Source organism: Rhincodon typus, chromosome 28 (genome assembly GCF_021869965.1).
Source record: "Rhincodon typus isolate 14 chromosome 28, sRhiTyp1.1, whole genome shotgun sequence".
NCBI classification, from domain to species: Eukaryota; Metazoa; Chordata; class Chondrichthyes; order Orectolobiformes; family Rhincodontidae; genus Rhincodon; species Rhincodon typus.
The window spans coordinates 30,614,732-30,626,822 of NC_063359.1; the positions used below are offsets into that span (position 1 = coordinate 30,614,732).

The 12,091-nt window shown below is 38.7% G+C and overlaps 1 protein-coding gene across 7 annotated transcripts in view; it reads left to right on the forward strand.

Moving 5' to 3' along the window:
• Positions 1-12,091, forward strand: part of setx (senataxin) — a 113,448-nt gene that overhangs the window by 31,351 nt on the left and 70,006 nt on the right. For 4 of the 7 annotated variants that reach the window (XM_048613557.1, XM_020533699.2, XM_048613552.1 and 1 more), the window contains exon 2: positions 10,177-10,271. The exons of 2 other annotated variants lie outside the window; for them this stretch is intronic. The gene's annotated coding sequence lies outside the window, so the exon portion shown is untranslated. Of the gene's footprint in view, positions 1-6,697; positions 6,789-10,176; positions 10,272-12,091 lie in introns of all 7 variants that reach the window. One more of the 7 variants, XM_048613553.1, reaches the window with a different exon arrangement.

Sequence of the window (12,091 nt, forward strand, 5' to 3'; positions counted from 1 at the left end):
TGATGAAGGGTCTAGGCCCGAAACGTCAGCCTTTCTGCTCCTATGATGCTACTTGGCCTGCTGTGTTCATCCAGCCCTGCACCTTGTTGTCTCGGCTTCAGAACAGGCCACTTGACTACCTTCACTTTACCCTAGAGGCATTCCAAAAACATAGCTATCTCATAAACATCATGATTGTAGCATGCAATAAAAAAATGCTTTTGAAATCATTGCTTTGCTCTTTACATTGAAAAGAGTGCAGAACATTATAGATTTACACCGTTACTAATCCTAAAGGTATGGTTCAGAATTTGCTAGAGCTGGCCATCTCATAAAATGCATGGTTAGCCAGATTTTTTTCCTTCACTGGTAATGTGGCGAATGTTATCCTGCAAGTTGCTGGAAGTATAAGGTGATCTTAGATATTTGGGATCTTGATGGTCACCAGGACAATTTCCATAAGCAATAAAATTTTCAGGAATGAGAAGAAAATGGATTTAATGACAGAGAATGAGCTGAATTAGATATGTGTTAAATTGGTTACTGCAAGTCAGCTAACTATATTGATGGAACACTTTGCTGAACTCCCTGCTGCAGCTCTTTTTTGAAGTTATTTGTAGAAAATCTGAAGGAAGGGCTTCAAGTAAACTTTATAATGTGTTCCTTAAGGATGCATGACAGAGAGTGAGGAGAAGCATATTAAACAGGTTATTTTTGTAGAGTCTGTACTTGGAATTTTGGTTTATTTTTCAAAAAGGACTTGAATTTTATAATATCCTCTATCTCTTGAAAATTGGAAAATGCCACTCTAATTGCAGGCAGCGCAAAGCAATGCATAAGATGACAGTGATGGAATTGCATGAATCAAGCAAAATGTTGGCCAATGAAAGTCACTTTGGTACATTTAAATTTATATATTTAGAAAGATTCTTTGCAGTATTCCACTGTTTATTAAGTTATAAGCTCCTGGTGCAGTGGCCCATGAGCTGGAACCCATTTCTCCCACACCAGTCTTCAAGCCATCCATTATCAAACCTACGCTAAAGCCTTCCAAGCTGGAGACTCCACCACCCAGAAAGATAAGGACAGCACATCTTAAGCATGCCATTCCCTGCAAACTGTCCTCCAAGTCATTTGCCATGCAAAATCGTCGAGAATAAATGAAAATATATAGTCATTCAGTTTTCATTGCTGAGTCAACATCCTGGAACTCCATCCCCACCAGCAAATGCATTTAACTCCAACACAGACTGCAATTCAAGAAGGCAGCTCACTACCACCTTCTGAAGGGCAATGCAAGATGGTCAATAAATACTGATCTTGCCAGCTGTGTGCACATCCCATGCGTGAATGAAGATATACCTTTACAGTATGCAGTTTTACATTTGGCTTATAGACAGCTGTGCAAGCCTTGTGCTTCAGGAACCCAGTAGCACTAGCATAACATAAAAGCACCTAAAAGACATTTAAGCATGTGTCTTTTTAAGTAGTGCAAGAATGGCTGCTTCTTTCTTTGCCTAGTGTCATCTTTGTCAACATAACCATTGTAAGGGGTGAAGTATTTTTGTTAAATTTCCAAACAACTGAACACTAAATGTAAACAATTTCTTTTTAAATCTTTGTCAGAATACAGATTATTCAATCAATTTTGTTGTGCAAAAAAATTGACGTAGTTTGAAAGGAAATTGGATTGAAACAATACAGCGGACCAAGTAACAGGTCATCTTATTTAATAGTCAAATAAGCTTAATTTATTTATACAGTTCTCAAATTTCCCATTGGAGTGGTTAGAGTGACTTTGAAGCAGATTTATCTGGAGAACTACGTAATTTTAAAAGCCTTATTGAAACTTAAGCAAGAAGTCCGAATCAACTATTTTCAGGCTCAACTGAAACAGACTTTGTTGAGATTACCGTTCCCTTTTTTAAAAAAATACACACAAGCAGAGGAAACGGTTACTTTTCTACTCATGCTTGCTACCACTTCTGGATTGATCTCCACTTTCATACCGGTGACTAACTGGTAGAAATTACAGCAGTGTAGCAATATCCCTTGAAGGCCATATAATCTAATTATTAAAACACATTTAAGATTGAGGTTATTTGGTCTTAGAACTTTGTAGATTGGAATATATTGGCCAATTTCAGGCTGCAGTTTGAAGCCTCTCTGTTTTAAGATCATTTTGCAAATAGGCCTGTCATTGGTAGGGGTATTTTGAGGTAACTTGACATAGTGTTACAGGATACTGCCTTAATTGTGACATTTTTTCTTCTCCTGATCCTTGATCCCTAGTAAGCTTTAGTTATTGACATACTTAATCAATCAGGTGATTATTATTTTCCCCTGATTTCCAAATATTCTGTTAAAGTCTCAGATAAGCAAAGAGTGCCTTGCAGTGCTTCATCAGATAGGCTTAATTTGCTTCCACCAGTGGTCGATGAATAGTCACAGAAAGTGAATGTATATTGATTTGGCAGGTATCAAGTATTTGTTTAAAAATAAATGCATTTATGGCAAAAGATAGATGCTTATTTAGATAGTACCTTTTGCAAGCTAGGGATGCCCCAGTTACTTTATAGCTAATACTTATTTTTAAGGGTAGCCACTGTTGTAATGTTAAAACACAGCAGCCAGTTTAAACATAAGCAATAATGTGACAACGATCACGCAACTTTTTTCATGTTGGTGTTATTTCCTACTCACTTGCTACACCTGCTAGTTAGTCACGGGTATGAAAGTTGACATCAATCCAGAGGAAGTGGCGGCAAGCATGAGTAGGAAAGTAACCGTTTCCTCTGCTTGTGTGTAACTTTGTTTAGATTGCTCTGCCTTTTTAAAAAATGTCTGATTCAATTGAATCTGAAATTAGTTGAATAGGACTTCCTGCTTACAGGTTTAGATTAGGCTTAATTTTAAATTTAGGTAGTTCTCCAGATAAACTTGTTTCAAGTTATTCTAACCATTTCAATGGGAAATTTGAGAACTATGAAAATAAATTTGATGATCTGTTACTCGGTCCGCTGTATTGTTTTAATCTAATTTCCTTTCAAACTATGTCAATGTTTTTGCAAAAAAATTAAAACCATCTGTATTCCAACAAAGATTTAAAAAGGAATTGTTTACATTTAGTAAAAAACTTCACCCATTACAATGGTTATGTTGTCAAAAGATGATGTTGGGCAAAGAAAGAAGCAGCCATTCTTGCACCAATTAAAAAGACACTTACTTAAATGTCTATCAGGTGCTTTTACATTGTGCTAGTGCTACAGGGTTCCTGAAGCAATGAGACTTGCACAGCTGTCTATAAGCCATATGTAAAACTGCATACTGTAAAAGTATTAATATATCTTCATTCATGTATGGGATATGTGCATAGCTGGCAAGGCCAGTGTTTATTGACTATCTTGAGTCGCCCTTTAGAAGCTGCTAGTGAGCTGCCTTCTTGAACTGCAGTCTGTGTTGGTGTTAAATGCATTTGCTGGTGGGGATGGAGTACCAGGATGTTGACTCAGCAATGAAAACTAAATATGTCCATTTATTCTTGACGATTTTGCATGGCAAATGACTTGGAGGACAGTTTGCAGGGAACGGCACGCTTAAGATGTGCTGTCGTTAACTTTCTAGGTGGCGGAGTCTCCAACTTGGAAGGCTTTAGCGTAGGTCTGATAATGATTGGCTTGAAGACTGGCGTGGGAGAAATGGGGTCCAGTTCATGAGCAACTGCACCAGGAGCAGTACTCTTGGGACAGTTTACATGTAAACCCTCCCATGTTGAGGCTGGTGATCTTGCGAGCTGTGTAACTAGGGAAGTAGAAACATCTTTAAACAAATGTGGCGAGGGCACAAAATAAGGAAAATGTGGTAAATCAAAGAGTAGAGACCAGGCAAAAGAACAAATTCTTAATATGGAAATGATATATAAACCATGACAGGAAAGTACAAATTGAAAAGCAAATGACAGCCAAAGCTCAAGGTTCCTAAAAATACTAAATGGACAAAATTAAAAGCTCCAGAACAAAGCAGATGAACAGGTTGCACACATTGAAATAAATAAATACAATCTGATGTCTATTATAGAGATATGGCTGTAGGATGATGTAGATTGAAACCTAAATGCGAAGAGTACTGGACATTTAAGGAGGACATGAAACTAGCATGTGTTGGAGTGATGGCATTGTTAATTAATCATGCTATTAGCAAAAGAGAGAAGGATGACCTAAATGCTGAAGGCAAGAAGTCCTTAGTGAGAGTGGTTGTCAGACGCCCCAACAGTAACCATGCAATAAGATAGAGGATAAAGGAAGAAAGAGTAATGATCATTCCTAGTGACATCACTTCCTACTGTCTCTGAATTCATTATGTCACATGTCAGTACTGTTGTATGATAGCCCCCTTCGTAACAGCTTCACAATTTCATGGATCTTTCCCAAGGTGAGGTGTCGCCAATGAATAATTAATGCATCTGTTTAGAGTATGTAGTGCCAATACCTGGTGATTAACTGTCATCCTAAATGATATATCTAAGTATTTCAAAAAGCAATTCCTTTACTATAAGGATTGGTTGGATTTCCTTTCTGTTACTTAATAAGGTTGGTTAAATATAACTTTTCCTTTTGAAATTAATGCTGAATACTTTTCATTCTGTTTTCTGTTTCTGAGGATTATATTTAAACTACAATATTCTATTTAGTTATGGTACATTGCAGCAATGCAATGATTGTAATGAGGATTAGGACTATCAGTCAGATTACATATTACTCGCTCAAATTACAGCAAGATGTTTGCTAAAAGCATGATTGTAACTGTAACTTTGTGTAAAACGTCCAATAATTTTGAATATTTCACTATTCTAGTGGCAGTAACAAGTAAATAAAAGGATTAATTCAATTTTCGTTCTTATTTTTTCTCTCAAACAAATTTTTAAAAATATATTTTCTGAAACAGCTGTTGTTTTATTGGTCCCATTAATGTAGTGTCCATGAATTATATTAACAATTAAGAATTTTAATTTAGCGTAAGTTTTTTTTTAAAGTCCTTTTTTCTTGAGTTTTGAAGGAGGTCATGGATTCATTCCTAGAGTTCCCTTTTTTTAAGGACTCTGAATCTGACAGAAAATGTTTATGAATTGACCGTGTTTTGCATCCAGCTGTAAGTGAGACTGTGTGGAAGGATGGAGCCAGAGAAGGTTTTTGCATCTAAGTGCTGAAATGAACCACTCTGGCACCATATTACAGAAGAGTTGTAAACATTTCTTTGAGTTCAATGCGAAAACCACTGTTGCTGTGACTAGTCAAAACAAAGAGACCTAGGGTTGCAGGTGTATAGTTCCTTGAAAGTGGAATTGCAGGTAGACAAGATGGGGAAGAAGGCATTTGTTGGTCAGTGCATTACGTATAGGAGTTGGGATGTCATGTTGCAGCTGTATAGGACATTGAGGCTACTTTTACAATACTGCGTTCAATTCTGATTGCCTTGCTATAGGAAAGATGTTGTTAAACCTGAAAGGGTTCAGAAAAGATTTACAAGAATGTTGCTGGGATTGGAGGGTTTGAGCTACAGGGAGAGGTTGAATAGGCTGGGGCTTTTTTTCTCTGGAGCATCAGGGCTGAGGGGTGACCTTGTAAAGGTTTATAAAATCATGAGGGGCATGATTAGGGTGAACAGCCCAAGGTCTTTTTTCCCAGGGTAGGGGAGTCCAAAGCTAGACAACATAGGTTTAACATGAGAGTGGAAAGATATAAAACAGAGCTGAGCGAAAACTTTTTCACGCAGAGGGTGGTGCGTATGTGGAATGAACCGCCAGATGAAGTGGTGGAGGTGGGTACAATTAGAACATTTAAAAGGCATCCGGATGGATATATGAACAGGAACGTTTTACATATGGGCCAAATACTGGCAAATGGGACTAGATCAGTTTAGGATATCTGGTTGATGCGGAAGGGTCTGTTTTCTGCGCTGTATAACTCCATGACTCTAATCAAGTAAATGTTTTGAGTCTACTGTTAACATAATTTTATTTTTCTTTCCACAATATATGAACTGCAGGCACCTCAGTAACCACAAGTGTTGTTGTCTACCATGGTTCTGGCATGGTTTAATCTTGACATGTCTAAAGATTTGATCTTTTAACCTTTGTGGTGGAACAGATCAATAGATGATTCTAATCTTTTCCTGGGCTCTTTTGGTTGTATTGCTTGCTCAATCTCAATTGATAAAAGTGCCCCTTTTGCTTCCACAAGTGTAATACACTATCCTCTTGTGCAAATGTGTATTGAAATTTGTTTCTACAAATATTTTAGTTTGTTTTTGAGATCTTTACCTAGATAACTAAGATATTTCCTCTTACTAAGTTTCCCCTCACCCCCAATATCTACATGTTTGCACTGCCAGTACGTATAACATCTGTAGGACAGAAAAATCCCTTGTGGAAAGGTCGTGGTCCTAAGTAGCCCAAACCCATCATTATATTTGAGTTTGATAAGTCAGCTATAATATCAAAATTCCTATCAAAACTAAAGCACTTCTTTTCATTTTTATTTCTGTACATAAATTAGCGATTAAAATGTAACATTAGTTAATTTTATTGCGTGTAATGTTTTGTTTTCCTAGAGCTTTTTTTTTAGTGTGTTAATACAAGATGCATAGCAGCATATTTGATCAAAAATAGATTTGATTTTTTTCCTCTTTATTTTTATATTGGCATCACTGGCGCGACCAGTATTGGTTGCTCATTCTTAATTGCCCTTGAACCGATTGGCATAAAGAATTTCAGCGGGCATAAAGAATTAGCCACATACAGGCCAGACCAGGTAAGGAAGGATGAACAGCCACACACACCACCACGCCCCCCAAATCCTCGACTGTGCGCACGCACCATTAATGAACGGAACGGGTTTTTGTAATTGACTGTGGTTATAGGGTTGCCATTAGGCTAGCTTTTAATTTTAGATTATTATTGGATTCAAATTTCATAATCTGTCATGTTGAGGTTTGAGCCCCTGTCCCCAGAATATTATCCTGGAGTTCAGGATTACTAACTCAGTGACATTCCCACTATGACACCACCTTTCTCATAAATCTACAGTACATATTACCAAATTTTCAAAAAATAAATTAAAAGTTTGGCTTTTACTCACCAAATGTTTTATATGAAATGATTTGCTAAACTACTGAGTTGGTATGTAACGTCAGATGACAAAAGGCAGTTCATTTATGGTAACTATCCTGCATAGAGTCATAGAGATATACAGCACTGAAACAGACCCTTCGGTCCAACCCATCCATGCCGACCAGAAATCCTAAATAAATCTATCCCCATTTGCCAGCATTTGGCCCATATCCCTCTAAATCCTTCCTTTTCATATACCCATCCAGATGCTTTTTAAATGTTGTAATTGTACCACGGTCCACACTTCCTCTGGCAGCTCATTCCATACACGCACCACCCTCTGCGTGAAAAAGTTGTCCCTTAGGTCTCTTTTTTTAAATCTTTCCCTCTCTCCTTAAGCCAATGCCCTGTAGTTTCGGATTCCCCGAGCCCAGAAAAAACTCCGTCGATTTACTTTATCCATGCCCCTCATGATTTTATAACCCTCTATAAGGCCACCCCTCAGCCTCTGACACTCCAGGGAAATAGCCCTAGTTTATTCAGCCTCTCCCTATAGCTCAAACCCTCCAACCCTGGCAACATGCATGTAAATCTTTTCTGAACCCTTTCAAGTTCCACAACATTCTTCCTATAGCAGGGCGACTAGAACTGCACGCAGTATTCCACTAGTGGCCTAACCAATGTCCTGTACAGCCGCAACATGACCTCCCAACTCCTACGCTCAATGCACTGATCAATAAAGGCAAGCATACCAAACACCACCTTCACTATCCCATCTGCTTGTGACGCCACTTTCAAGGAACAATTGATCTGTACTGCAAGGTCTCTTTGTTCAGTAACACTCCCCCAGACCTTACCGTTAAGTGTATAAATCCTGCTCTGATTTGCCTTTCCAAAATGCAGCACTTCACGTTTAACTAAATTAAACTCCATCTGCCACTCTTCAGCCCATTGGCCCATTGCATCAAGATCGCATTATACCCTGAGCTAATCTTCTTCGCTGCCTACTACACCTCCAATTTTGGTTTCATCTGCAAACTTACTGACCGTACCTCCTATGTTCACATCCAAATCAGTCCTATGAATGATAAAAAGCAGCGGACCCAGTACCAATCCTTGTAGAACACCGCTGGTCACAGGGCTCCAGTATGAAAAGCAACCCTCATCTCCATCTTCTACCTTCGAGCCAGTTCTGTATCCAAATAGCTGATTCTCCCTGTATTCCATGTGATCTAACATTACTAACCAGTCTACCATGAGAAGCCTTGTCAAATGCCTTACTGAAGTCCATATAGATCACGTCCACTGCTCTGGCCTCATCAATCTTCTTTGTTACTTCTTCAAAAAACTCAATCAAGGTCGTGAGACATGATTTCCCATGCACAAAGCCATGTTGACTATTCCTAATCAACGCTTGCCTTTCCAAATACATGTAAATCCTGTCCTCAGGATTCCCTCCAACAACTTGCCCACCACCAATGTCAGATTCACCGGTCTATAATTCCTTGGCTTCCTTACCACCTTTCTTAAACAGTGGCACCACATTAGTCAACCTCCAGTCTTCCGGCACCTCACCTGTAACTATCAATGATACAAATATCTTAGCAAGGGGCCCAGCAAATCACTTCCCTAGCTCCTACAGAGTTTTAGGGTACACCTGAAATGGTCCCGGTGATTTATCCACTTTTATGCATTTTAAGATGTCCAGCACCACCACCTCGTTAATATTTTTCAAGGTGTTACTATTTATTTCCCCATGTTCTTTGTCTTCCATATCCTTCTCCGCAGTAAACACTGATGCAAAATACTCGTTTAGTATCTTCCCCCATCTCCTGTGGCTCCACACATAGGGCTTTGTTAATCTTTAAGGGGTCCTTTTCTGTCCCTACTTACCCTTTTTGTTCTTAATGTATTTGTAGAATCCCTTTGGATTCTCCTTAACCCTATTTGCCAAAGCTATCTCATGTCCCCCTTTTGCCCTCCTGATTTCCCTCTGAAGTATACCCCTACTGCCTTCATACACTTCTTGGGATTCATTCAATTTCTGCCATCTATACCTGACACATGCTTCCTCCTTATACTTCACCGAAAGCTCAACTTCTCTAGTCATCCAGTATTCACTACACCCTAATAGAAACATACTGTCTCTGGACCCTCATTATCTCATTTTTTTGAAGGCTTCCCATTTTCCTGTTGTTCCTTTACCTGTGAACATCCACTCCTAATCAATGTTTGTAAGTTCTTGTTAATACCATGAAAATTGGCCTTCCTCCAATACAGAACTTTAACTTTTAGATCCTGTCTATCCTTTTTCATCACTATTTTAAAAATAATAGAATCATGGTCACTGGCCCGAAAGTGCTCCCCCATTGACCCCTCAGTCTTATTTCCCTGACTTATTTCCCAAGAGTAGGTCACGTTTTGCACCTTCTCTAGTAGGTATGTCCACATACTGAATCAGAAAATTTTCTTGTGCACACTTAACAAATTCCTGTCCATCCTAACCCTTAACACTCTGGCCGGCCCGGTCTATGTTTGGAAAGTTAAAATCCCCTATCATAACCACCCTATTATTCTTAAAAGATAATTGAAATCTCCTTACAAATTTGTTTCTCAATTTCCTGCTAACTATTGGGGTATCTAAAGTAAAATCCTAATAAAGTGATCATCCCTTTTTTATTTCTCAGTTCCACTCAAATAACATTCCCTGGACATATTCCCAAGAATATCCTCCCTAAATACAGCCATAATGTTATCCCGAATCAAGAACACCACTCCCCTTCCTCTCTTGCCCTCCTTTCTTTAGCTGTTTCTTAATGAGGTGATGAACCAATCTGTAAGTGCTCGCAAGTGCAAATTGAACAAGTGGATAATCATGAGCAATCTTCCATGTATGTGTATGGAAAAACTGTTGAGAGAATGTATTATACTGAATATAGTTAGAATGTGAGTTACCCAATATGTGAGACGATGCAGGCAAGACAGGATATTGATTTATACTGTGTTAATACATTTGTAATGTACTTATGTCTGTGAAACTTGCCCCAATGTCCTAACAACCTCTTTGTATTTATGTTGATCCCACACAGGAATTTGTTTTACTCCGTTTTGGATGCTTGCAGTGAAATCTGTCTCACTGCCTGAGCTAGATACGTGTGCCACAGGCCTGTGACACACTGAAAAGGTACAAGTTTTGCTGTCTAACCTAGTTATGAGCACAGAACTCTTTATGGTGATCAGATACTTAATGCTGATCCTATCAACGTTATGATCACAATTTAGTATGAAATTCAAACTTCCAGTTAATAACTGACCAGATGACATGATGAGATTTCTTCAGTTTTAATACATTTGTTTTAACAAACTGACCAAAAGCACCTTTGAGTAAACACTATTTTGTAGGCAATATATACTTTAAACTACAGCATGGAACTTATAGCACAAGTCTAACAGTTTTATATTAAACTAGCCTTTAAGTAGATATTCAGTTCTCCTGGAATCAGTTGGTATTGATTCTTTGGACCCGAGAATTTTAAATCTTTTCTGTTCCCAACCTGAAAACTTAATTGCAATGCAGTTTTTTGTGGTGTTGAATTTACGTGGAGACATCTCCCTCCGGGCAAATCATGCACCATTTCTCTAGCCCTCACAAATTTGTTCTTTGCAATCTGAGTGCAAGCTCCCACCCACTTGCCTGTGTGATAAGCCACAGGAAATTACTGTCTCTAGCTGTTCTTGATCTTTTTCTGTCTCGAACCCAAGCAGGACTCGCCTTCTTTTCAGGGACATCTTGGAAATCTTTACCCTTTCAAAGCCTCATGTCCATGCTTCTTGTATCCTGATGCTGATTAACTATCCTTGAAACTTTAACTTTCGCTCTGTTAGAGGTAAATGGACAGATTATAGCATATCTGTTTAAACCTGACTTTGCAACTCTTTTCTGCGACTTGGACACTCTCAATATATCTATCTGCTGTTAGCAATCAAGTTACTGCCATTGTCTCTATGTATAAAAATTGTGCACCTTATGAATAAAACAATTTGGGCCCCTGTTAATTTCTTAACAGCTAAACTATCCAGACAGAGCAGATAATGTGAACCCTCCTGTTTACCTTAAATTAAGGAGTCCCATAATAAAGGTAACAGAATTCATAAGATAGTAGGAACTGCAGATGCTGGAGAATCTGAGATAACAAGGTGTAGAGCTGGATGAACACAGCAGGCCACGCAGCATCAGAGGAGCAGGAAGGCTGACGTTTCGGGCTTAGACCCTTCTTCAGAAACCTGCACAGAGTTCTCCAGGTGGGGTCTCAGCAAGGCCCTGTTGAACTGCAGCAAGCAGTACATCAGTGCAGGAGCATCTCAGTGTTAGTTTCTATTGCAAACCTGTTTCTTTGACTCTACAAACTGAAATAAATGTCATGCAGAGCACCATCAAGGTTAACAGGATTAAAAGGAAAAGAAATCAGAAGGTATTGATTAGGTGATGTTTGAATTCTGTCTGTGGAGAGAGAGTCAGGGACAGTTGTGTGATGATAAAAACATTGTGGAGTCACTGTCATCGCTCTCCATAGGTCCAGGCAGTAGAATGAAGCATGAGTTGTTTGGATTTTAACAAAATTGATCGATGGACAGTTGAATCATTTCTTTAAAAGAAACGGATCAAAAACGAATGGTAAGCAGTGGACACCATTTACGTGATTAAATTGAATCTTTAACTTGTGAAGCCAGACCATGTGGGGTGGAGTTTTCTCTTATCCGGTGATGCAGTGAGAGAGGTGATTGAGGGGTGTACTTATTTGACCTGGAGGAAAACATGTAAGTGATTTGGCTGTGAATATAGGAGGTATGGTTATTAAGATTGCAGGTGACACCAATTTTGGAGGTGTAGCGGACAGTGAAGAAGTTTACCTCAGAGTACATGGAACCTTGATCAAATGGGAAGTTGGGCTGAGGAGTGATGGATGGAGTTTAATTTAGATAAATGTGAGGTGTTGCATTTTG